At 46.1% G+C, this 25,284-nt stretch overlaps 1 protein-coding gene across 1 annotated transcript in view; it reads left to right on the forward strand.

Annotated features, from left to right (window-relative positions):
- Window positions 1–25,284, forward strand: part of VAT1L (vesicle amine transport 1 like) — a 125,752-nt gene that overhangs the window by 75,493 nt on the left and 24,975 nt on the right. The window lies entirely within an intron of this gene.

Consider the following 25,284-nt stretch of genomic DNA (forward strand, 5'->3'; position numbering starts at 1 on the left):
GCAAATCTGTGGAGCGGGGAGGCAGTTTCTACAGAGCAGTGTTATTCAACCTTATTTCATGACTGCCCCCTAAGGAGCCTTTTTAGACTTTTTTTTTTCCCTTAATCAACTTTCTCTTCAATTTTAGTAACATAGATAGACCATCTGCCTACTTACCTACCTATCATCTATCTGTTTGTTCTGTATGTATATTTGCATTTCATATACATTAAAAGAGTGAGATTTTTTAAAAATCCTCCAAGAACAATTTTTTCTACCCTTTGGAGGTGGTCTTGCTCCCACTGAGAATGCATGCTGCAGAGTGACTTGAGAGAAGGCAGGCTATGTGCTGTTTGAGCTGGGACAGGAAAGGAGTGAGGCACCAGAAGAAGAGCATGCAAGGCAGAGAGACCCTCAAAAGCAAAGGGATGAAGAAAGACGATCTTGGTGAATTCAAGGGACAGAATTAGGAAGCTCAATAAACATGCATCACATGAGTGAATTAATGAATTCACCAACACACAGACGTATGACTACTTGGATGCTTTCTAAGTTTACCAATAAATATTTGCTGAATGAATGAATAAATGAACTAACAAGCTATACTAAAACACTGTAAGATGACTTGATCACGATGGACATTTTGATTGACTAATCCTTTGTTGAGGGCATGAGTGGGGCTGCCCCACGCATGGTAGGATGTTTAGCAGCATGTTAAGCAGAGCCTCTGGTCTCTATCCACTAAATGCTAGTAGCATCCCCTACCGTCAGCTATGACAATAAAAAATACCTCCAGACATCATCAAATGTCCCTGGGTGGGCTGGCGGGAGGGGCAAAATCTTCCCTAGTTGAGAACCACTGCTTTAAAAGAATCCGTGTCTGGTAAGACAGCCGCCAGGAAAACAAAGGAATTACAGGTCCCTAGCAGCACGGAGGGGAGACAGATGGCTGCTATCTTGTTTGCCAACAGAAGCATCCACAGCCACTCGTCAGGAACACCCACCAACTTTCTGATGGTTCTTCTCTGCAGTATTTACTGACATCTCTTTGGAGCTGCGGTTGGGCCAAACTCGGCTATTTATCAATCCCACACAGCTCTTCTGGGCTCGAAGAAAAGAGAGCATGCTTATTACTTGCAAACCTCTGAAGGGCGACTGTAATGATTCTCCCCTCTTCCCTCTGGTAAATGATTTCACAAAATTGCTTCTCAGGCCAGCTTTATAACTTCATCTGTGGAATATAAAGCCTACAGGGATTAAAAGAAAATTTTCATGGGCTCTCTGAGAACTCAAACCAGAAGATTTAATAATATCAGAGGCGATTAGGGTTTTTTTTTAAGCCATCTATCTTTGACTTTGTTGTAAATTTAATACACAGAGTGGATGATACCCTGCCGCCTCAGGTTTGGCTCCAGATAGTAAATGTGCAGCTGTACATTAAGTTGGAAAATCAGTTCAGATGTGGGGAAGGGACAAAAAATACTTAGACCTGTCAACAAAGCAGCAGTGATTTTACTGAGCACCTACTATGTACTTGTACTATGTTACGATGTCAAACTTACAGAAAGGATAGATCACGTGTTCCCTGAGCCTTGCTTTTTTTTTTTCTGTCCGTTGTCTTTATTTTACTTTATTTTTTATTGAAGTACAATCAATTACAATGTGTCAGTTTCTGGTGTACAGCACAATGTCCCAGTCATGCATATCCTGAGCCTTGCTTTTATAATTTTCTTACTGAGACAACACTAAGACCTATGAAACGAGGAAATAAATATTCGATCACGTGGTGTTGGTTTCAAGTCCTACTGGATTTGGAAACAAGACAGAATGATGTTAAGGAAGAATCAATGTTCAGAGATGGTTTTGAGAATGAGGCGAGTCTTTTTTGGATATAAATTCTCTGGATGTGCCAGGCTTTGTTCTCCCTGTCTGCACGCATGAACTTGTTTCAGCTCTCTAACAACCCTCAGACCCAGCTACTATTATCTCCATCTGACAGGTCACAAAAAAGAGGCTTTGGGGAAGTTATACTTGCCCCAAGTCCCCGCTTATGACTGAATGGAATCTGAACCCCAGGGAAGTCTGATGTCTAGAAGTTATTGAAGAAATAGCTATGAATAAACTCATAGAACAAAATAATAAACAAAATAATCATATTAGGAAACACTTAGCATAGCATGTTTCTCTGCACCCAGTGGGTCTCCAAGTACTTTCCACTAATTAACTCATTCAATTTCCGTAATAACCCCAAGTGATGGGTACTGTTACAATTCCTGTGATGCAAATAAGGAAATGGACTTGCAAAGAGATGAAATAAGGGGCTTGAGCTCTCCCAGCTGGTGTGTGGTGAAGCTGGCGTTCAGACCATGGGCACTGACTTCTCTACTGCAGAAGGTAGAGGGTCAGGCAGAACCCACTATCCCCCAACCCCTCCCCGTCAGGCAAAAGAAAAGGCACTGATGGACAGGGCAGCCATAAAGGGAGCACTATGACCATCTGACCATCTGACAGGTCATTCATGTCAACTGCTGCTGACAAATCAGGATGGACCTGGAAGGCAAGCCTTTGAATTTGGCCCTGGGGTGATCATCGACCTTTCAGAGAGGCTTTCAGGAGAATGATGAGGGCAGAAGTCTGAATGCAGAGGGTCAGGAAGAGAATGCGTGGGGAGGACAGGCTGACAGCCAGCATAAGCCTCCTATTTGGCATTGAGCAGAATAAAGATCTCGAAAATAGCCAGGAGGGGCAGGGTCCAGAGAAGGGCTATTTAGAAAGTAGGTGAGTGGTTGCCTAGGGCCTGGGGTGGGGCAGCATTTCTATTTAGAGATAAAAAATGTCCTACAATGAATGACCATGATGGTGGTACAACTCTGTGAATACACTAAAAACCAATGGACTGTACACTTTAAATGAGTGAGTTGTATGCTATGCAAATTGTACCTCAGTAAATTATACACACCTGCACACATATACCGAAAGAGGGAGAGAGAGAGAAAAATCACTGTTTAAGTTTGGGATAATGGGACTTGGGAGACGGGGAGGAGCTACAGCTTGGGAACTCAGATCCCTGGCCTCAGTCCTTATTCCCTGCTGCTTGGCCTTGTAAAACCACACATTCAGGCTGGTCCGTTCTCCCAGTTTTTCAGATGGGGAAACTGAGGCTTCCAAAATGACCACTATGTTTGCTTTATGTCCTCAGCCTTCATTCTTTTTCACTGTATGTCCCCTTGTTTTTCAAGTAGAGTCCTAGATTTTTCAGTTCAACATAATCACCAACCCCCTACACACATTCCCAATTTCCATGCACATTCTCCCAGCATGCCTTGGCCACGTGAGTTTCCTGCAGCGTCAGAACATCGTGCCCCCAAGCCCTGCCCTGCCCTGCCCTGCCCTCACCTGCTCCAGCTACCTGACAGATCAAGCAAACTTAGTCACAGCTTTGGGTCAACAGATTCATCTGTCATGGACTAGATATGGCTCCCTCAAGATGTTCACACCCTCATCCCTGAAGTCTCCAAATTCGTTACCTTATACGGCAAAAGGGATCTTGCAAATATGATGAAACTAAGGATTTGAAGATGAGATTACCCAGGGCTATTCGGGTGGGACTGATGTAATCACAAGCATCCTTATCAGGGAGTCAGGAGAGCTAGACTCAGAGGAAGAGATGTGACCAAGGAAGCAGAAGCAGAAAGGGTGATGTGATGTGAGGCCACGAACCAAGGAATGCATGTGGTCCCCAGAAGTTGGAAAGGGCAAGGAAGCAGAAGCTTCTAGAAGGAACCAGTCCTGGAGACACCTTGATTTTAACCCAGATAGACCCATTTCAAGTTTCTGACCTACAGAATTGTAGAAAAGGAAATGTGTGTTGTGTTAAGCTACCAAGTTTGTTATAGCAGCTATTAGAAACTAATACATCATCCATTCAACAAATACTTAACAGAGGCTGGGCTTTAAAAAGTGAGAAGAGCTGGGACTGTTCTCAAAGAACAGCTAGACAGTTACACAAGCGGGAAGTGAACCCTGGAGGAGGACAGCTGGGTGCAGGTGTGACCCCACTGTGCACCATATCCCAGGCAAAGGCTGGGGACCTGGAGAGACACAAGAGGTTGGTACATCCAAGCCTAGGGGGGAGAAAAAGGTGCATAGGCTGAACACAGAATGATGGGGAGGCCAGGAAGGCAGGCCTTGGCATGAGGTAGAGTCATTAGAAACCCCTACCAACTGCCAACTATACCCATCACTCCAGCCTCACTGGACCCACTGTGGTTCTTCAAAACCCTAAGTCTGTTGCTTCCGTGCCTTTATCCGTGCTGTTATCTCCACCTATCGTGCCCTTCCCTTGTCCTTGTAGGCCTGCAAAGTTCCTACTCACCTGCCAAGACTCAGGGACAGCATTGGCTCCTCTAAAGCATCCCTGACACCCCCTCTCTTGCCATGACCCTACCCCCAGTTGGGAACTCCTGCTTTCAGGTCCCATGGGTTTGCTGCCCTCACTGACATGTTCATGGACAGTTACCCCTGAAAATGGTGAAAATGATGGTACCTTCCATCAGCTCCTAATTGGAGGAACTAAATGACCTAATGTACAAAGGTGTTGAACCTAATGCTGGACCAACAGTCAGAGCTGGCTAGCTGTTCTTACAGCGTGTTGCAATGTGTCCCCCATGGAATTGAGGTCTTTGGAGTCAGGGACTCTTGGGCAAGATACCAAATAAGGGAACACAGGGTACTCCGGGCAGAAGGTTCTCCGGGCCTCAGGGCAGGCGCTTCAACCAGCCTGGAGCAGCACCGGCCATATGGGCCCTGCCCAGACAAACCCATCTCCCCAGAGACCATGGCAGTTGCAGGAAGAGCACCATTCCCAGCTCAGGGCTCCCTGTTATACGTCCAGGAGCTCAGCTCTGAAGACATCTCTGTTGTGAAGAAAATGATCGCCCTCACCTTTACACCTGTCATTTGGCTGAAAACTCATCACAAAACTGGATTTCCTGGTGAGCCAGGGACAGAGTCAGCACAGGCTGCTCTTGGCTGTGTTTTTAAAAGACCCAGACAAGATTCTGCTGCTTCCAAAGGCTGGAAGTGGAAATGTCTATTTGCTTCCGTTTGCCTTCCTAGGCGATGGAGAAATCCCTTTATACGTCTTATTTACACGGTGGCATCAGAAGGACTGTTGTCAAATATTTTCCGAAGCCTCTGGGCTGATGAGTTCATCACAGGTTCTGGCCTATTCACTAGACCAGATAAGAGGGATAAATGACGGTTCTGCAGACCGAGATCTTGTGAACAGTAGAACAGACACTCAGATCAGAGAATGCGTGAACAAAGGTCACATCCTGGCAGGTAAACATGCTGTGGATGTTGGCTTCGCTTCTACCTTCTGGAATCCACCCTCCTCCCTCAGTGTCCCTTTCATCCATTGATAATGGGGCTACTCCTACGTTCCCTGTTAGCGCAAAGTATTTTATGGTGATTGGGCCGTATGTGTTCAGCCCTTGTAAACTGTAAACCACTCTGCCAATAAGAGGCATATTACAACGTGCAGGAGCGGCTCCAGTCAGATGGGACAAGCACTGAACAGGAGACCAACGCACTGGGTTTCTGAACCTTCCTCCCCTTCTTGGCCGTTTGGCCTCTCACACTTCATTTCTCAGAGCCTCCTTTTCCTCACCTACAAAATAGGAACAAATAACCCAGGTTCCCAGAGCAGTTGTGTATTTGTACCCAGGGCTGCCATAACAACACACCCCAAACTGAGTGGTTGTAAACAAGAGACATTTATTGGCTCCCAGTTCTGGAGGCCAGAAGTCGGAAATTAAGGTGTCAACAGGGTTAGCTCCTCCTGAGGGCTGTTCTAGGCCCCGCCCTCGGCTTCTGGTGGTTTGCTGGGTATCTTTGGTGACCCTTGGTTTATGGAAGCAGCACCCTCTCCCTCTACCCTCATTTTCACATGGTGTTCTCTGTGTGTATGCGTTATCTCCAAATCTCCCCTTCTTATAGGGACATCAGTCATCTAGGGCGAAGGCCCTACTCCACTGTGAACTCAATCAACTTCATCTCCAACGACCCTATTTCCAAAGAAGGTCACATTCTGAAGTTCGGGGGCTTAGGACTTCAACATATGAATTCACAGGGAGGGAGGAGGAGAGGAGGGGACACAGTTTAATCCATGGCAGATGAGTCAGATAAAATCACAAGAGAAAATATTCTTTGAACCATGAAGGGCTGAAGGGACAAAATTTAGCATAAGGCTTAGAAGAGCAGGTTCCAGAAAAAGTTCAAGTCCTCCAGTTACAGCTGCAAGTCCTTGGGAAAGTTATTTCCCTTCTTAAGGCCGTGCTTTCTCCGTCTGTGAGATGGGGTAACAGCAGTGCCTCCTCTAAGGGGTCAATCATTGTGAAAATGTCAGGGGGCTGAGCGGGGGGTGTGGCCTGGCCCACAGAAAAAGTCGGCCTCTGTCATCATCTCTGAGGGGTGGAATGCTGGGGCCCAGTCTTTCTGTTCTCTGGCAGGTGAACCCCCCCAGGATCAATTTCCTCCCTGACTTGCCATTTTGGGATGCTGACAGGCTAACGGACGCCCTTGCCTGATGCTTCTCCTTACACACTGAGATCTTAGTGGGAGCTGCTTCCAGGAACAGAAGCTCAGAGCAGCACAAATGATCAACATGTGCTGGTGTCTGGATCCTCCAAGTCTCCAACCCACTAAGTCTCAGATTACTAAACTGTCAGCTTGTTTGGGGAAATGTTGCCAGGAAAGTGCCATCTCTGATTAGTTATTTAATAAACTCTAAATGAGCTGCTGGGAGTCCTGGACAAATGACAAAGTAACAGCAGTGGTTAAAGTTTGATGTTGACACTGAACCAGGGGCTGTGCTGAACAGTTACTGAGCACTGGCTTGTCTAGACTCAAGCAATCTGTTAAGGAACTATTGTTTCTCCATTTTACAGATGTGGAGACTGAGGCTCAGAGTGAGGGTTGAATGGCCTAGATGAGGTCACACACCAAGAAGTGGGGGAGCCTAACCTGGACTCTAAGGCTGACTCTCTCCTAGAGCTGAGCTCATAACCAAAACCTCAGCCCCTCCAGGAACGGGGTTGGGGAGTGTCCCCCACCCTATCCCCTGCTTGCCCCATTTCCCTGACTGGAGGCATCCTGGGTCAAGGAGACTGGTTTCCAAACACAGGTCCATCTGTCCCTAACTTCTGAGTGCAGACAGGTGATTCTAAATCTCAAGCCTTAGTTTTCTGTCTCTGTAAAATGGGGCTAATGACCCTCTGCTCTTCCTGCCCGTGTTAAAGTCGGCCGTAGCTGTGTGTGAGCTGTAAACCGTGCACTGGGTACAAAGCCTTACAGTGAGTGCTTAACACAACTTGAGTCTGTGTCCTCCTATCCGAGTCTTTTCCCAAACGGGTATCATTTTCACTGCTCCCTGGCACACTCCCACGCGTTGTCCTGCAGCATTTGGGTGAGGATGGGGCTGTGGTGACTCACTGACAGCCCTGGGATGCTCACCTCAGCTCTCAGGGATAGCTGTAGCAACGCCCACAGTTCAGATGAGAAGACTCAGGTGAGGAGAGTCGAGCCTCTTCCAAAACACGGGGTTCAAAAGGCAGCACAAGTTCTCTGACCCCCCAGGCCAGTACTTGAGCCCCTCCACCCTCCGCCCTGCTTTAACCCAGTGGCTACAAATCATGAGCTAGCTGGGTTAATTTCACTGCACTTTTCCTCCTGGCAACTGGACATGTTTCAGATGTTCATCTGTCCCAACCAAGTCACTGCATCCAAGGCTGTGGTGGGACATGCAGAGGTGACAATTCCCAGAGGCTGCACCCACCAGGCCCCTTCTTTCTGCATGGAGTTTTACTCGTCTTGTGAGAACTGAGTCACACAGTAAGAGCACAGGGACAGGCAGGTGAGGGGCAGTGCTCATTACGCAGATTTTTAAAAGGAGGGACTAAGAAGGTGATTTGTATAAGGTGGTAGAACCAGGAGTCCAAGTGAGGTTTTTACTCTGGAGCTTGTGTGTGTGTGTGTAAATATTTGTGTGTTTGTATGTGTGTCATGTGTGTACTTCGCTTATGTGTTTGTTCTGCCTTTTTCCTCAGCATAATTTTTTCTCACAAGTAAAAGAATAAATGACATAAATATAACCACATTTTTAAGAGACAACATTTAGAAAACAGAAAAAAAAAAAAAAAAGAAAAAGGTCACCCATAATTGCACCACCTGAAACAACAGTTTTAATGTACCCTACTCCAGGTTTTATTCCTGTACACCCCACCTCCCCCCAACAGTGGTTAAGTGCACAGATCACTTGTGAGCCCGCGTGAGCACATTAGCAGTGGGTCATGCTTGTTTAAGAAGGGACATGGGACCACAACAAATGGAGGAAGTGTTGGTTTTGGACCACTGTGGGGTTAGGACTTCAACCTATGAATTTTCTGGGAACACAAACATTCAGTTCCTAAATTCCCTAGAGAGACTTAGCTCAATCATTTTCTTTTCTTTCTAGCTAATGTCAGAACTTGGGAGTAAAGAAGTGTGTTTTCAGTGCTGTTTGGGACTCCTTCCTTGATCTATTTTTTTATTTAAGTTTTTTTTTCAACATGCATGTGGTTGCACGTCATAGTTTTTCATTCATTTGTAAACAGACTTTATTTACTGAGCACCTACTACTGACCAAGCCCAGAGGGTGGCCTTGGAGAGACAGAGCAGCAGAGTGCCCTCAAGGAGAACACCAGCTGGTGGGAGACATGGAGACAGACGATTAAAATAGCGTGTTGCAAGCTCCATTACAGAAGTGTCCGTGAGAAATACTGACGGCCAGTGACAGGAATTCAGCTCTGCTTGACCGGTCCTGTGGTGGGGAGAGACCCTCATAAACTGCACCCTCCCTGGCAGGATTCAGGGCTTGACTTCTCCGCCTCTGGTTGGCAACTTGTAAGACAGTTGAATGTTCAGGTGCTCTAAATCTTGAAATGTTTTTCCTCTGATGAAAAACAGAAAGGGAGCATTAAATTTGTCTTTCACTGTCTCTAAAGAAGGAAAGAGGTGAGGGAGAATCAGGGCAGAGGGAATTGCTAAAATGAGACGCTTGAAATTACTCTCACTGTCCAAGACTCTCTTTTTCGTGTTGAAAAATCTGACCAGGTTTCTTCAGATTGTCCTTGGAGAAAGCTTCTGAGAGTGAGTAGGGAGCATGCCCCTATTCCCCGCTACCATCATTCTTCTGCTCGAATCCATTTCTATATTGTTTTCTGGTTCCTGGTTTCCATTTGGTGGCCATTTTTCAGTGTCCTCAGCTGCTTATTATTCACCCACAGGTTGACTTTCTTCTCTCTTCTAGGCTGGCAGGCTTCCCCAAATCATTAGTCTCTGTTTATATCATTAGCTGCAATTGAGGTTTGTTGTGCTACGGGCTCCTCCTCAAGGCACTACAAACATGACTCACTTGCCGGAACTCTCCACACCCATGCTGAGGCTGCCCCCGACGTGCTCCTAAGCTTATTGCTGCAGTGTTGAGAAACATGCCTTTTAAAAAACAGTCATAAAAATTAGTCAAAAGCAGTGGCTACTGGGTCTCTTACTGATATTCCAAGCATTTTTACTGGATCTAGGAAGTTCAGGCTCCTATTCACTTACTTACTACAGGTTTAATTTTTCACTTGTCCTGGCCTATTGTTTACGTTTCTTCTCACCATCGCTCCATGATTTCTGGATGGCCTAGGCTCACATCATGAATTCCCTTCCCCAGTCTTCCACCAACAAGGAGTGTTGAACGAATGACTCTTTCCAGGTGTGCTCAACAGTAAACTTTAAAAACAAAATGCTTTCTGCATTCACTCTTCAAAAAGTTTCTTGTTACCTACTCTGTTGCTGGGGGATGTCATGAGAGGAAGAAAATAATGTCCCAGTGTATCATTTTCCAGAGTCTGGAGGGAGAGAGGTGTGATAAGCAAATCCATCAATTCCAGTATGACGCAGTTCCCTTGGGAGCAAAGTGAGACTGGGGCTGGGGGAACCAGGGCAAGGCTTCAAAGAGGAGGCTGGCCGCACTTGACCTGGTCCTCCATTACCAGGTTACTTCCTGCTCATCGCTGTGGTTATGATGACAGGAGAGTCACGTGAGTGATGGAAAGACTTTAGCAGACACAGTGAGATGATGTGTTAGGCTGAGATCCCTTCAAAGCAGAGGCTGGGATACAGGCTCAGGGGCAAGAACTTCCATGAGAAGTGATCCGAGGGAGGAAAAGTTAGAGAGATGGAGAGCATTTAGGACACGAAGAAAGAACTGTTATCAAAGGCAGCTATTACTATGGTAAGTGGTTTCCAGCTGTATAATTCCAAGAGCCTGAGTCGCATCCAGAGGAGCCACTCCTAGAAGGGAGGGGAGGGTGAGCTGGCAGGACTGGGTTGACAGGCAGGGGCAATACGCAGCATGGGAAGATGCACTGTCCCTGTGATGTGGGTTCAAATCTCGTCTCCTCCACCAACAAAATACATGATCTTAGACAAGTCACTGACTCTCTGAGCCTTCATCTCCTTACCTGCCGAAGTCAGGCTGACTGTCGATGGACTGTATGAGAAAACAGAGGTAGAGAGCTCAATTCTTGGGGAGACTCAGGAAATGCATGTTAGAAGTGTCTTCCTGGGAAACCAAAGAGGGAAGTACCGGCACTGTCATTCCCCATCAGTCCACATGCCCCGCATCCCCGGCATCAACCCCCAGTACTTCGAGCTGTGCACGTATGTGAATGGGCTCCCCCGCTTCCACATCAGGGACACTACAGGGTATAGGCAGGGCCCAAGGCACTGTCAGGTGTACCCTAGTACGCTGGTCTGTGTGCGTGGTCCAGGTGCCTGCAGCAGTAGCTAGAGACTGAGGGCGATCCAGATTTCAAGTGCTGGGTAAGAGGTGTCCAACCCAATGGATATGAAGTTCCTTTGGACAAATAAGATAGAGAACCTGGCAAGTGGTACATCCTGCAAGAGGCAGCATGGAAAGCTCCCAGATGGAGGTGCCCACAGTGGCATGCTGGGAAATGTTTCACTGGCCTCAGAAAAGAATGCCCTGATATGTAGCATCTGCCCATTTCTGAGTTTTAAACGCCCTCTGTGAAGACCAACGTCAAGTAACTGACATGCACACACAGGTGGGAAGAGACGCATACAACCAGCTGTCAGAGCTCACTCCCTTGGGACACATCCCCTGGTGCCAAGTTCCAGGGGTTGGATGATGAGAGGATAAGATCGCTTGGGGGTGGATTAACTTAGGGACCCGCTGACCGAAAAAAATGCATAACCTACAAGTTGAGAGTTATGTTTTATTCAGTGGACTTTCTGAGGACTTCAAGCCCGGGAGGTAGCCTCTCAGATCGCTCTGAGGGACTGCTCTGAAGAGGGAGGGGAGGAGCCAGGATATATAGGAGTTTTTGCAACAAAAGCCAGGTAGTTGGGACATCAAAAGATGACTGTAAATTAAAGAAAATCCCAAGTTAAGGAACGTAGCGCTTTTCTCTGTACAGGAAGATGCAAGAGTCTGGGCTCATGGAAATTACGGAAATCCTTTGATGTGCACCTTAGCTCTCTATGGTCAGTGCCCCATCCTGAATCCCCTCTGGGGCACCTTTGGGGGTGGCTGCAGAGGCTGTGGGCTTGGCAGCAGGCAGCCCACATGTCTCCATCCTGAGTTCCCTCAGGGATCATCCTAGGGGGCAACTATTGTGGCTTTTTTTTTTTTTAGGGTTTTTTTTTTGTTTTTTTTACTGACACCTACAGGGATCCTTCTTATGACATGTTGGATTCTGTTTTGTTTTTTTTTTTTTAAAGACAAGCGTATCTTCACAGTGACCCCTGCCATTTCTTACTTTGTTGTTGGCATACTGTGCAGAGAGCATCCTCTGATTAGTGGTGATTGCACTTTTGCTGACATTAGTCATTCTCACAGTCACAGTCATGGAAGAGTGAGCTCTAACGGATGCTGCTTTGATAAAAAATCATTTCTGTGTATTACTTCAGTGAATCAAAGTTTATTATTCATCCACCAGCACTTGAAGGATTTAGCTAAGAGACGTTCTTGAGTAATTCATCTCCTTGGCCTTAATGGAGCCTCTGAAAAATCACCTGAGTCTCAGAGTCGCCTTGGAAACCTCACTTCACTAATGGAGGGCTGACGAGAGGGAAATAAAGGAACGGGGTTAGAGGAAACCTAGGCTCATCTTCTAGTATTAAGACAGAAGATGGGAGGTGGAATCAAAAGGGGAGAAAAATTGAATTAAGATGAAAAAGGGAGGGTATAGCCATGTTGAAGCCTAAGATGCAGCTATTATGGGGAACGGCGTATCTGTGCTTTGTAATTTCAATGATATTACCTTTTATTAAAGTACTTCCTTGAACCCCATCACCTTTAATATTGGATAATAAAAATTGTAAAGGGACTTAGGTGGGCCCCACTGCAGCTTTAACAGAGCTAATGAAATTCATCCCAATGCAGTCCCAAAGACCCCTGTCTGACTTGAAATCATCACAATGAAGAAGGCACTTTTCCATCCAGCTCAGAGATGTAACCCCATTTTCTTTTTGTTTTGTTTTATTTGCAGCTTCCATTAATAGGCAGTTCCCAAGGGTAGAGATAAGAAAACTGAGGCTCAAAAAGCTGGCTCTAGGGTGGAGGGAGATTGCAATCCTTTCTGTCTCATCGAAGAGTCTTTCCACCATGCTGTCTTGCTTTTTTGGCTCCAATGAATTTCCTGGACTGTAGGAGGCATTATTATAGAAGTACACTAAGAAGTCATGAGGAGGGTATATGATTTGCTCTGCCTTTGAGTGGGAGACGCATGGGTGGGAAGGAGTCTGAATTCCCAGACGCCCCATCTTCACACTTGGAAGAGCCCCGGGAATGGAAATCAACTAAAGCTGGACACTGAAGTTCTCAATCTATAAGACCCTGGAGATCTAGGCAGCCCCTTCCCATCATCCTAGGAAACAATCAATTATTTGCCACCCAACCAGTCAGGGAAATAAAGAGCAGACATAAGCCTTAATCTCTTCTATCAAAAAGTCCTATCTTGAAGAATTTCATGGCCCAGCAAGCATGTAACTGGGGAGTTATGGGATGCAAAGTGGAAGCATTAAGGAATTTGCTAATTGGCTAAAGAAATGGGAAGGTTCTTTCACTGACCCCACGCCAGCTGGCCCAGCAAACTGTTTATCCTGTGTTGTCTCCGAGGCCAGGAAAAGGTGATACAGTGACTCTATGAAGCTTGCTCCTGGTTCAGACCTTTGGAAATGCTTTTCTCATGATATACCCGTTAAGGGTGCTACCGTCCACACAAGTGGCCCTGGTAGAAATCTCTCCTCCACAGAGGCATATTCAAACACATATTTGGTCCATTCTTCCTGCTAAATTTCTCTTAGAATCTGGTACTTTCTCTTCACAGCCACTGCTGTAATCCCACCTGCCATTACCCCTCAATTAGACTACTTCACTGGCCACATGTCTCCCCGCCTCTGTCCCTTTGACCTCTGGTCCCCTTGTGGCCAACACAAGAATGTCTGGTCCAGATGCCGGCTGGGAGTTTAGGAGCTACCGCTGGTGCACCTGGTTGACCTGAGCTGTGGGGAGGATGGAAAATCTCCTCTTCCAATTGTTTCTCAACATCCAGCTCCATCCCAAAAATATGGGCTTAGAATGGGGAGGAAGTGTGTCAGCCCTCCCAAGCTGGTCACAAACATGCATCTCACAGCATGGCGGACACATTTCCTTAAACTTCTAGTCCATAAATGGTCCCCTTGGTATGAGCGTCCAGGGGTTCCTTGTCTTCCATCAACTGCACAGTCTCCTTGGTCACTCCCCTCCCCTGACACCCTCCAGGACCCTGGCTCCGTCCTGGAGTAGCACCCCTACGTATCACCCCCAGCTCCATCCTGCTGTGTTGTCAAAGAGGCATATAGCCTTGCCCACTCTACAAACGGGGCATCCACAAGCTAAACACACTTACTGACAAACAAACTTACTGACACGGACACCCTCCCCAGAATACAACTTCAATCTATTACCATTCAAATAAGGTGCCTGTTTCTTTCTACTCTCTAACCCAGAGGCAACCCCCCTCCAACACACACACACACCTTGGATGAGGAGGGGTAGGGAAAAAGGGCACAAGAAGAGAAAGAAAATCCTGTTCTCCAACCAAACATCACCTCTTTCAGAGAGCCTTCCTTGTTTTCTCCCCAACAAGAGCCAACCATCCTACCACCATGTTCCCAGGACCCGTTTCCTCTGTCTTCACCTCTTACCATGCTACATAACTCCGACTTTGCTTGTCTTTATCCTCCATCCAACTCTGGGCTCCTTGGGGGCAGGAACCTTCCTTTATTCACCTCTGGGTTCAGAATGTATAGCACAGTATCTGACCCAGGATAGGCTAAATGTTTGCTCAGTGGAATAAGTGCTCTCTCTCTCCCGTCTAACATGGCTATTAGTTAAAATCGAAGTTGCTTGGGAAATAAGTGTCATCCATCACTCCTGCCTATCTAGCTCCTTGTTTATGTAAGAGATCCCTGGCTGGATAAACAATGCTGAGGCATCCGTTTCCTTTCACAGTAGAGGCTGTGCCAACAGGGAACAGAAAGAGCGCTGAAAGCAACCAACCAGCCGCAAATTAAAGGCCAAAAGTCTCTCAGAGCTTCTAGAGGTGTGCGCGCGTGTGTGTGTGTGTGTGTGTGTGTGTGTGTGTGCGCGGGCGCGCACTTTGCCTACAACCTGGGTATCCAGAGGAAAACAGAAAGCCGCTTGTTTCCCGATTTGCAAGCCCAATCAGGCCCTCTGCTGATGGGTGTTGTGCCTAGACCAGAATGCTGTTTTGATTGTAAAGGATGCTGGGCTGATGAGTTGAAACAAAACATTCTCTAATTAACAGAACTAGAGTCTGGAGCTGGGAAGAGGAGTGTTCGGCAACAGCGTTGCCAGGCAGCCTGTTTAAAATCAGTTAGAGGTGTGGATGTGTGGCACCCCATAATACCCCACTTCCCTGCTTCACAGGGCTGGGATGCAGTAAACAGATGTGGGGCTGCGTGAGTGTTCTCAGGTGAGTTTGAGCTGCTTTCTCGGATCCCAGTGCTTCCAATGATGGCTCTGATGTATCAGGAGCTGAAGTGAGCCCCTATGTGAAAAAGAGGAAAGGCCACTGTGATGGAGAGAAAGATATTATGAAATATCCCTAAATAGCTAAGTCTCCTTGGCTCTTGGAAGCGCAGAGCAAGAGTGCAGAAAGCAAGAAATATGTGGAACTATTAAGTCAGGCTCAGTACTCAGTATTCACTGTTTACCTAAAAAGTAAACCGTATCCCGGATACAGCCATAAGTCCAGAAGGAAGGACAAAGTGATCCCTGTTGGGACCACACAGAGGTGTCCAAAGCATACGCCCTAGTCAGGCAAGACCTGGTTCAGCTCCTGCGGACTTCAACTTTTCATGCAGTTTTAACCACTGCACATCTTGGCTGCTTCTCATCTGGTCTGCTGTGGGATGTGAAGTTTCAAAAGGTGGAGGAACCTGACAGAGGTGGGTCCACGTAACTGCCAGAGTGATAGCCTGTTCCAAGCAATGGGGGAGGAAAAAGCAGAGCAGACCCCCCCAAAAGCTGCCCAAAGTTCTCCCCAATACAGAGACATCACTTATAGTAAGTAACTCCATGGACCTCATTAGTGCTTGAAAATCCCCCCTGACTTACAGTTAAAGTTTACCTGACAATCATAATGATGATCTTGTATCTTCTAAGACTGAATACAGTATCTAAATGTATGTATTAGAGCCTCAGAAGACTGAGTATCTAAATATATGAGTGTATACATGTCTGTCTGTATTCTATGTATATAATGTGTGTATGTATATGAATGTGTGCATGTATATATAGTGTGTATACACACACACACACACATACACAGTGAATCCATCAGAAGTTAACTCAAATATCCATCCTTCTACATCAGCAGTGGCAAATCAATTTTATTTCATCTATCAATTTCAGTGAGTTGCCAGTAGCTACCTGAAAACCTGTGTTAGGAAGGATTCTGAGGCCAAATCTTATCTTAGGAGAAAGAAAGGCTGTACTTATAGGTGATACGTGTATCACTGGACTTGGGAGGGAAGCCAGGGGTGACAGGTTTCCTATTCTTTTTCAGTTGGAGCAAGTCAGAGCTGGAGAACACTGTAAATCCAGACTCTCTTGCCCAAGTCTTCATTGAATTGCTTCTACTGAATTGTGCTGACATTTCCCTATCTTGCACCAGGAGATGTTACAATAAGATACTCTACTGTGTCTCTCACAGGGGTATTAAAAGATCTTTATCCATTCCACAGATTCCCCTCTATGAGGACACCTGGGAGAAATATATCCAAGTGGGAAACAGAACTCTGTTTTTCTTAAGACGGCTCTGATCTTTCCGGGACCGCAAATCCTATGAAATCCTATAATGACTCACTTGCCTCTCTTGCAGTGGCTGCGGGAGCCAGATGTGGGCTCTCCCACAAACCTGTACAGGGCCTTTTGTATGTATTTTACCTGCTCATCTTACCCCCAACTTAATTTTATAACTCCATTAATATTTTCACTTTGTCCTAATTTGATCACTTTGAGACTTTAAGGCATGCATTTTTCTAACTTCCCCCAAATCCTAACTGAATAAATAACAATGAGGGAATCACGCAGATTTTAGAAAAACTTTTTTTTTAGGATTAGTTCCTATTGAGACAAGTCGTGACTACCTAGAAAATTCAAGCAGGTGGAAGACTGTATTTGATAAAAAGAAAAAGTGTTGCGGGGGTGGGGGGTTGTCTGCATGTGGCTGTGTGTGTGCGAAATACACATGGCTCTAATCATGTCTTGGAATTAAAAGGCACAGTCTTCAAGATGAGCTACTCAGAGCCACGGAATTATAGTAATTACCAAGGCCAGTTCTATCAAGGCAGCCGAGCTAGACATGTTTCAACTGAACAAAGAGTCTGGGCCGTTGTTAGAAATGCACTGCTTATTAATGGCTGCAAGGGAACATTTCTTATCCCTTGGTCTCAGAATGAAAGGAAATTAATTCCTTAGGATGAAAAGACAGGCAGCTGCTGGTGGCTTGTCGCAGCTGGGAGTGCGTGGAGGAGAGTGGTGATTTGGCCTGGGATGCGGGGATGAGCCTTAGGTAGGGGAGACGGAGAAAGGGATTCAGCCTCTCAAATAGGGGCCAAGATGGAGAAGAGCATTCGTGGTCAGGAAGTGCCTACCCTGTGCCAGGCACTGTGCTGGGCACTTTTTCCACAATTCTCATTACACTCCCACATCTCGAAACACTTCCCGTGTGATGGGTGAGGAAGCTTACACACAGTCAGCACCCTTTTCTCATTTGGTAGGATCAACTCTTTTAATAAATTTGGGGAAGTTGGATATAGCTCAAAGGTAGTGCGCATGCTTAGCATGCACGAGGTCCTGGGTTCAATCCCCAGTACCTCCATAAAAAAATTAAATAAACAAATTTTGGATTTCTAATTGGATCAAAAAGAAGAACAAGGAAGGGGGAGAGAGGAAGACCAAGGAGAAGGAGGAGCTGAATGAATGAATGAATGATAGTCATTGATCATCAAAGAACCAAATAAAGCATCTAGTCAATTTCATGGTCAAGGACTTTCGAAGTCAGAGGCAGAGTCCAACCTAGCTTTACCTGGCTTCCCAGCCCATCCAGTTTGCACTGTACCCACACCCTTCAAAGCATGGTCTGAGAACTACCTGAGCTGAAATTCCTAGGAGCTTTGTGATGCCGATTCTGGGGCCCCAGACCAGATCCATCAATTACACATCTTGGTTGATTTCTACCTGCATTACATCTTGAGAACCACTGCACCAGACCTGGTGGTTGCTCAGAGCTAGCACTGTCTTGTCAGAGAGAGGCTTTGGAAAGTTCCCCCAGCTCATGACGCCCTCCTCCAGCAGCAGGCCGTGCAGTCTCAAGACTCTCAGGACCTCAGCTTCTGGAGAGCAGTTCCCTGGTTAAGGGGCAGCTGTGAGTTTCTCAGCTGACAGTAGGGAGCCAGAGAAAGGGGACTGGCTAGGGGACCAACAGCATGCGTTAAAAGGAGCAGCCTCAGGGGCCCAGAATCAGGGCTTCAAATCCCTGTCCCCGGGAGGATCAATTTACCAAAATCAAGCAGACTTCCTCACTTGTCCAGCTTTTTCTGTTGGGCTTCTATAGAATCCCTTTGGCATCCTCCCAGGCCCCACCTGGTCTGGGCCTTGACCTCCCAACCAGTAAAATGAGGGCAATGGGCAGGGACATCCTCCAAGTCTCCTTCTCACTCAAAGATTCTACCCAACCTCGCAGATGCAGCTTCTGAAAACACACTGACTTCACTGAAAAACAAAAAACAAATGACCGCCAAGAAAACCATCTGGAGCAGATACTATGATCTTAGTGGCCACAGCTAGCCTGTACTGGGCTTGTTTGTCAGGCTGGCCGTCTCACCTCCAGCCCTGCTGTCTCCCTCCTGGTTTGGGTCCCGCCCTCCCCCCTTCCCTTTCACCAGCACACAAGAGGACGTCCGTTCATGTAGCTATAAACAAGACACACCAGAGGCTGGATCCTACCCTTTGACCAGCTGTGTGATATCGAGCACTTGCCTCAACCTCTCTGAACTTCATTATCTCCATTTGTACATTTGACGGATGCCCACTGAGGCCCCCTTTCCCCTTCAGGAGCCATATTGACTCAGACCCTCCAACCAACCCAGTGGTTAGCTAACATCTGAAACTCTTCAATATTGGCTATTTCCTGGAGCTTTTGACCCGGTAGTCTTCTTCATGACTGTGGGCAGGGTCTCTGTTTCACTAGGGACCACGCAGGCATCAACTCCGCACTGTCGCTGAGTTCCACAATACACCCACCATTCCCCCTACTGCCCCACCACACACACACATTCAGCATTTTGAACTGTGGCAAATTTGATTGCGATTCAGGGGCACTTGAGGGTGGGGGTATGGATCACCTCCTTGTTATAAAACTGGGCTCCGACCCCTTAATGTAAAGGGTTGTGGAGGGGATTATTGGTGTCCATATGAGCAGAGTGCTTGACTCAGTAAATGCTGCTGTTCCCTGCCCAGAGTGAATATAAGAAAAAGGGACCGTTTCAGCTTCCCAGGTTCCAGTGTTTGCTCTGCTTCGTTTAATAAAATGAACTCAGCAGGAGATGAGACTAACCCATACCATTTTTCAGTTTCCCTTCCTAAAATCAATTTTGCTTTTCCCCCAGCACTGCGAATGATGTAAAGTCTAGAGGAGAGACTAAAGGAAATTGAAAAGGTGAAATAAAATAGATCGTGGACTTAAGGAGTCATTGCTGGATCACAAGACGGTGCCCTTTGAGAAATCTTTAAGACAACACTAAAAAGCCGGAAGCATCATCTTTCTTGAATTCCCTCCCCCACCTCTCGCTCTGAAAGTCCTTGACCATGAAACTGACTAGATGCTTTATTTGGTCCTTTGATGATCAATGGTACACATTCATTTGATCCTTTCCTGCCAATGATTCATCATTTAAAAATAATGGGAGAAAAAGTAGAACACTCAAAGATGTGCTGGTTGATTAAGCACACGGAAATGCAGCCAGGTTTCTTCTTTCAAAAAGTGTCTCAGAATAAAAAATAAAGTTGGCTTCACAGCCTTCCTCATCCCCTCCTCCCGCCACGCCCAACGGCTTTTCTGACTGTGCAATTTCCAACCTACAGCCCTGGCTGAGCCTTTGTTTTCAGCCCCGAGACACAGCCCTGCCTCAGTCTCCGTGCAGTCTCCCTTGCGGGGGTACATCTCACTCCACGTGACCTGGAACGGGACTCTGTCTCCTTAGGCCATGCCAAGCTGGCTGCCCCTGAAGTTCTAAATCAACCAATCACATCTTCCAGATTTTCGAGGACCTTTACACATTTACATGTTCTACCTGTCTGCTTAGGAATGTGCAATACAATGTAACGGGCATGAGCTATTTATTGAGAACTTGACACCCATCACACAGCTTGGTGGGCTTTGCATATAGTGAGTATTGTTATCATCCCCATTTTACAGATGGAGAAACTGAGGCTCGGCAAGTTTCAGTAACTTGAAGGTTGAACAGTGAGTAAGAGGTGGAACCAGGATCGAAATCAATGAGTCCATCTCTGGAGTTTGCACTCTCAGCCACAAATATGTGCCATCTCCCTGTGGCTGCCCTAGGTATGGCCATGAATTCCCATTAGGCCATCTGTCTTAATTTGCAGTTCAGAAAATAAAATTGCCACAGCCCACTAGTTTTCAAAATTCTTTTCAAATTCTTAGCATTTCTGATATATGGTTCTGACTCCTCTCTTTTCACAAAAATCAAAAGTCCTTTGACCTCTAGCTCAATCCTTCCCTTTACAATGAGATGCTTCCTCTTTGCACGATCAGAATAATAAAGCCACTTTGTATTGCTGGGTTCTGTTTCACTCAAGAGGAACATTTTCCTGTCAGTACTTAATGACAAGGTCATTTTAATGTTAGGTTCAAAAATCCCAGAGCTGGCCTCCCTTTGTGAAGGCTTGAGGATAGCGAGACCTGGCTCTGGACTATTTGTTACCCATGAGGCACTGGGGAAGCCATCATCTCCCCAGGCACCAGCCTCCTTTCTGACAAATGAGTGTCAGATCATTCTAACTGAGGAAAACTATATCATCACATAGCACAGTGCCCAGCACTTATGAAAACTCACTGTCCACTCATCCCACTATTGTTACTGCTAACATTTCTCCCTTACTATTATTCCAGCAGGGACGGGAGAGGACTCAGGGATGGAGGGAGGTTGTCTCTCAGCTTGTAAAAGCTTACGCGTCAAGTGTTGAGACTTCTGATAACACCGTATTACATGTGAGACAAAAGTCACATCCAAGTGTTCCCTTACTGACCTCTCGGAAACCTGGAAAATCTTAGGTTCTTACATCCAACTTTTTCCCCTTAAAGCATTTGTACCTCACTCTCCCCACTATAGTAACAAGTAAAGAAACAGTTACGATCAAGGGAATAAGATCTGAAAGCAAGACCCTCTTCAATGATTCGTTTCATATTACTCACCAAAGTCAGTTATAAAACCAAATGTGGTGCAAAACATCTTATGTGGATTGATAGACAAGTCAGGAAAGCAAGAAATTTACTTTTAAACGAGTGTTTGGAACTTTGCAGGTTGCTGCGCTAGGGTGCTCTGTTATTTTTATGCTGCGTGTACTGACTTACTTTGAATGCTTTGTATTTGAGCTCTCAATTCTCTAGATGGATAGAATATGACGTTCTTCTTTGTCTCCAGAGATCATCCCCTCTCTCCTTCCATTATTAGTTGCTTGGCTCAGGGCCACCTCAACATCTTCCAGACGACGATCATTAGTGAGGAAAGGATCAGCAACATTTTTTTCTACTTTGGTAGAAGCAAGAGTTCTACCACCTCTTTGTGCATGTGTTTTTAAGAACATCTATTTGCGTTTTTCCCTAAGGAGTTTCCAGACATGCTGGATTTCTTTCAGTGTTTAATACTTCATGAATAAAGCCTTAGTAGCAAGTCTCAGCTCTAGCAAACCGCAGATGGGTTCCAGAAAACATTTAAAATCTAAAAGGAAATTTCAAATGGAGGAAAAGAGCTCCATTTTCCCAAGGAGTTAATATATCTCAACCCCTTGACATTTTCAGAATGCAGACAGCGGTAGGTAGGGAATCAGAAGGGAACGCTTTGGTGGATGAAGACCCCTTACAGAATGAAGCGAAGGCCACCCTCACCCCCACTAAGTGACATGACGTAGGACTGTAATCATACTCATTTTTTAGTTAAGGAATTAGAGGTTATTCACATTGTCTGAGAAGACCCAGCTGGCAAGCGATAGAACTGGGATTTCAAGCCAGCAGAATGAGTTCAAAATCTGCCCTCCAAGCCACCATCCTCTCCAGCACAATGCACTCTCCTTCCCGCATGCCTTTCCAGAAAAAGCACCATATTTCCAAACGACCCTCCAACCCACACCCAAAGCCCATACCCTCTCTCCTTTTTGGAAGGGACCACCAACACAGCCCCTCCTCCCACCCACAGCCCTTATCCTTCTTGGCATGAGCCACCAACACCTCCCCTCCCAAGTCCAAATTCCTTCTCTTCCTTGGAATCAATCACTGATACCAATACCCGCAGCTCACATTCCTTTCACTTTCTTCCTGCGATGAATCACTAACCCATCCTCAGGCCCATTTTCCTGGTCATTCTTGGAATGAACCACTTAATTCTGCCCCCAGCCTATAGTCTTTCTGCTTCCCAGAAGTGTACAGCCTCAGTGGTAGCCATCAGATTTCCCTCACTGTTACCACTACCGGGGTTCTTTGGAGTGCCCTGCTCAGTCGTTTCCCGCACAGTGGCCACTTCCCCTTACCCAATCCATGGGTCATGTCTCTCACCACAGGGAGGAGGGCCAGCAGGAGTTTAGTCTGACCTTGTCCTTTGAATGCCTTTCTGCCCTGGCAGGTGAGACAGGTTCTGGGGTGGAGGTGGAAGGAGTTGGAGTATCATGTAGCTGCCACCTTGCTCAGTCATATCCAGTGACTCATGCCTAATTCTGACCAAGTATTCTAGACGAGTCCAGGGCTCTGGCCTCACTTGCATCTCAGGGTGAGTTCCCTGACACCAATAAAATCCTGTATAAGGCACGGGTCACTCTTTGGTCCTTGGATGATATATGACTCTCAGGGCATCAAAAGCCTTGACTGTTAAGAAAACCTTTCACTCTTGCTCCCAGGAGAAGCACACCTCCTCCTGCCCCCCGATACTGCAGAGTTGCCCAAGGCAACATGCAGGTGCGTGCTCTTCTCTCTCCTCCCCAGTGTGTGTGTCCTTTTAGAAAGAGCAGGTCGAGAAAGGTGGGCTGGTCTCTGGACACATTCTGTCTGGCTTACGCTGACCCAATGTAAGACATAATCTTCAACGTAATTTACGGAGCGTTTGTCATGTGCCAGGCCCTGGACTAAGTATCTTAAACTCGATCTCACTTGAACCTCACAGTTCTGGAGGTGGATAATGACATTGCCTGTTTTACAGATGAGGCTAAAAAATCAGTCACTTGCTCAGAAACACACGGCCTGTGCAAATCAAACTGAGGTCATTGCACCCCAGAGACCAACAGCTTAATCCTCTTATTAGATTGCCTCCCAGATCAGAATTATTGCCTCATAAGAACATTCTTCTATTGGAGGGGGTGAGTAGGCGTTAAGTAGCTTAGCTTCATTCAAAATGACATCAGCACACACAGAATGACAGGATGCTGGAAGCAAAAAGTTCTAAGCTTTAATTATTTCAATAGCTCTTTTTTATGGAGGAGGAAACTGAGGCTGAGAGAGAGGAAGTAACTTGGCCAAGACCACACATTTTATGCCTGGGAAACAAACAGCAGCCTACATGGAATAAACTTATACATGAGATTTTCCACCACGTGGTCCATCCAGGAGTAAGACTGGGGAGATGTGAAAAGGTGGATCAGGGAAGAGGGAGAGAAGGGTTCTGGGGTCCAATATCATATTTGCTGGTGTGCAGAATTCACGGGTTATATGAGACCTAGCCAGTGTCATAAATTTTGTGCAAAATAGTACTTTTCACCACTTTTTAGAAAGTGACTTCATAGAGGGAAAAAATGTATACATGCAAATGCAGAATGTCATATAATGGAATCCTGGTGGAAATCGTGAAGTCTGGATATGCAGTAATACCTTACAAGCCCCTGCAGGGATACGGAAATCATGCAGCTGTGTGAACACTGACTCGTGGCAGGCGTAGTAGTCATACATTTAAGTTCAAAATGTTAGGGGGAAAAAGCCAACTTCTACACCTACACAGCTATGTGGACTTTAACTTGCTATTTTTTGATAAGAAAACTTCCGATCTAATGTGAAAAACAAATGTCCACACCTGGGCATTTAATGCAAGGCAATTTTTGGATTCTTGTTCCTTTGCTGCAAGGCAGGGCGAAGAAATCAGGAAATGCATCCTCTATGTTTGAAACAGAGTAAGAGTAAGTAATGCTGGGTGAAACAAAGTTCAACAGGTTTCTCTCCTGCAGGACTCCTTGTTGATAAGGAGACTGCACTGTCCTTATTGGACTAGGGAAACATTTTTCTTTGTAGCTCACTTAATACCATCACTTAATACAATTTCTTGAAGCACCCATGTTCCATGGAACACAGTCTGAGAAACTAACTTCTTTGCAAACATAGAGGTGCATCTCATCATCAGATTGGCAAATCCTCACGATGCTATAGTTCAAACTGGGGGGAAGAATAGGACAGTGCTTCGTCATTTAGACCCCCCAGTAGAAACAGGGTGTCCGGGGTGAAGAATGCTGCCTCCTACCAATGAAACAATCCCTGAGATCGCATGGTTTACTCTTTGTGCAGCCACAGCCCCAGGCTTCTCTTTCTCTCTGCTCTGCCCACAAACCTGCATTCCTGTTTGCTTCCATGAATTCACAGAAATCCAAAGGGAAAACACAAAGAGGGTCTGTCTTACCCAGGAGTGCTGAGTTAGCATATAGGAGAATGACTGTTAGGACGGAATCATGCTAGGACTCCACACAGACAGACAACGTGGTGGGACCCCAAGGACTTGGGGGTGTTCTCCCACACAAATCTCACTGGCTAAAACTGGTCACATGGTCCCACCTAACAGCACAGAGGCCAGGAAATGTTTTCCTGAGTGTCCAGCAAAGAGAGGAGAACTGGATGTGGGGAGCACACGGGTCCCTACCTCAAGCCCCTAAGTTCCCAATAACTTTAGGGGCCAACAGAAAAAAAGGAAATGAATGTGAAGGAATATTTCAGGTATCACATCCTGCTGTGTCATTACTTTATCTCCTTTGAGCTGATAAGAAACTTGCAATATATCTTAATTCCTATTTTCAATTGGGAAGCTCCAGCTCAGCATGGTTGAGTAACTTGCCCAAGGTCCTTCAGCACCTAAATGACAAAGTTAGAATCAAACCCGTATGTGCCTGACTCTAAAAGCTGTATCTTACAGGGCTGTTGCGAGGACTGTTTAAATTATAAACCCACTCATTCATTCACATATTGATTAAACACCTATCTGAGGAAGAGAGAAGGCAATCTTAAGCAGAGCTGGAGGAAAAAGAAACAGCAAGTGCAAAGGCCCTGAGGTGGGAAGCAGAAGGGAACCTTTTTTTTTTTAAAGCACCAATAAGACAAATACAGCTGGTGTAGCAGATTAAGTCAGGGAGTACTG

The sequence above is a fragment of the Camelus ferus genome, chromosome 9, assembly GCF_009834535.1.
Source record: "Camelus ferus isolate YT-003-E chromosome 9, BCGSAC_Cfer_1.0, whole genome shotgun sequence".
NCBI lineage: Eukaryota > Metazoa > Chordata > Mammalia > Artiodactyla > Camelidae > Camelus > Camelus ferus.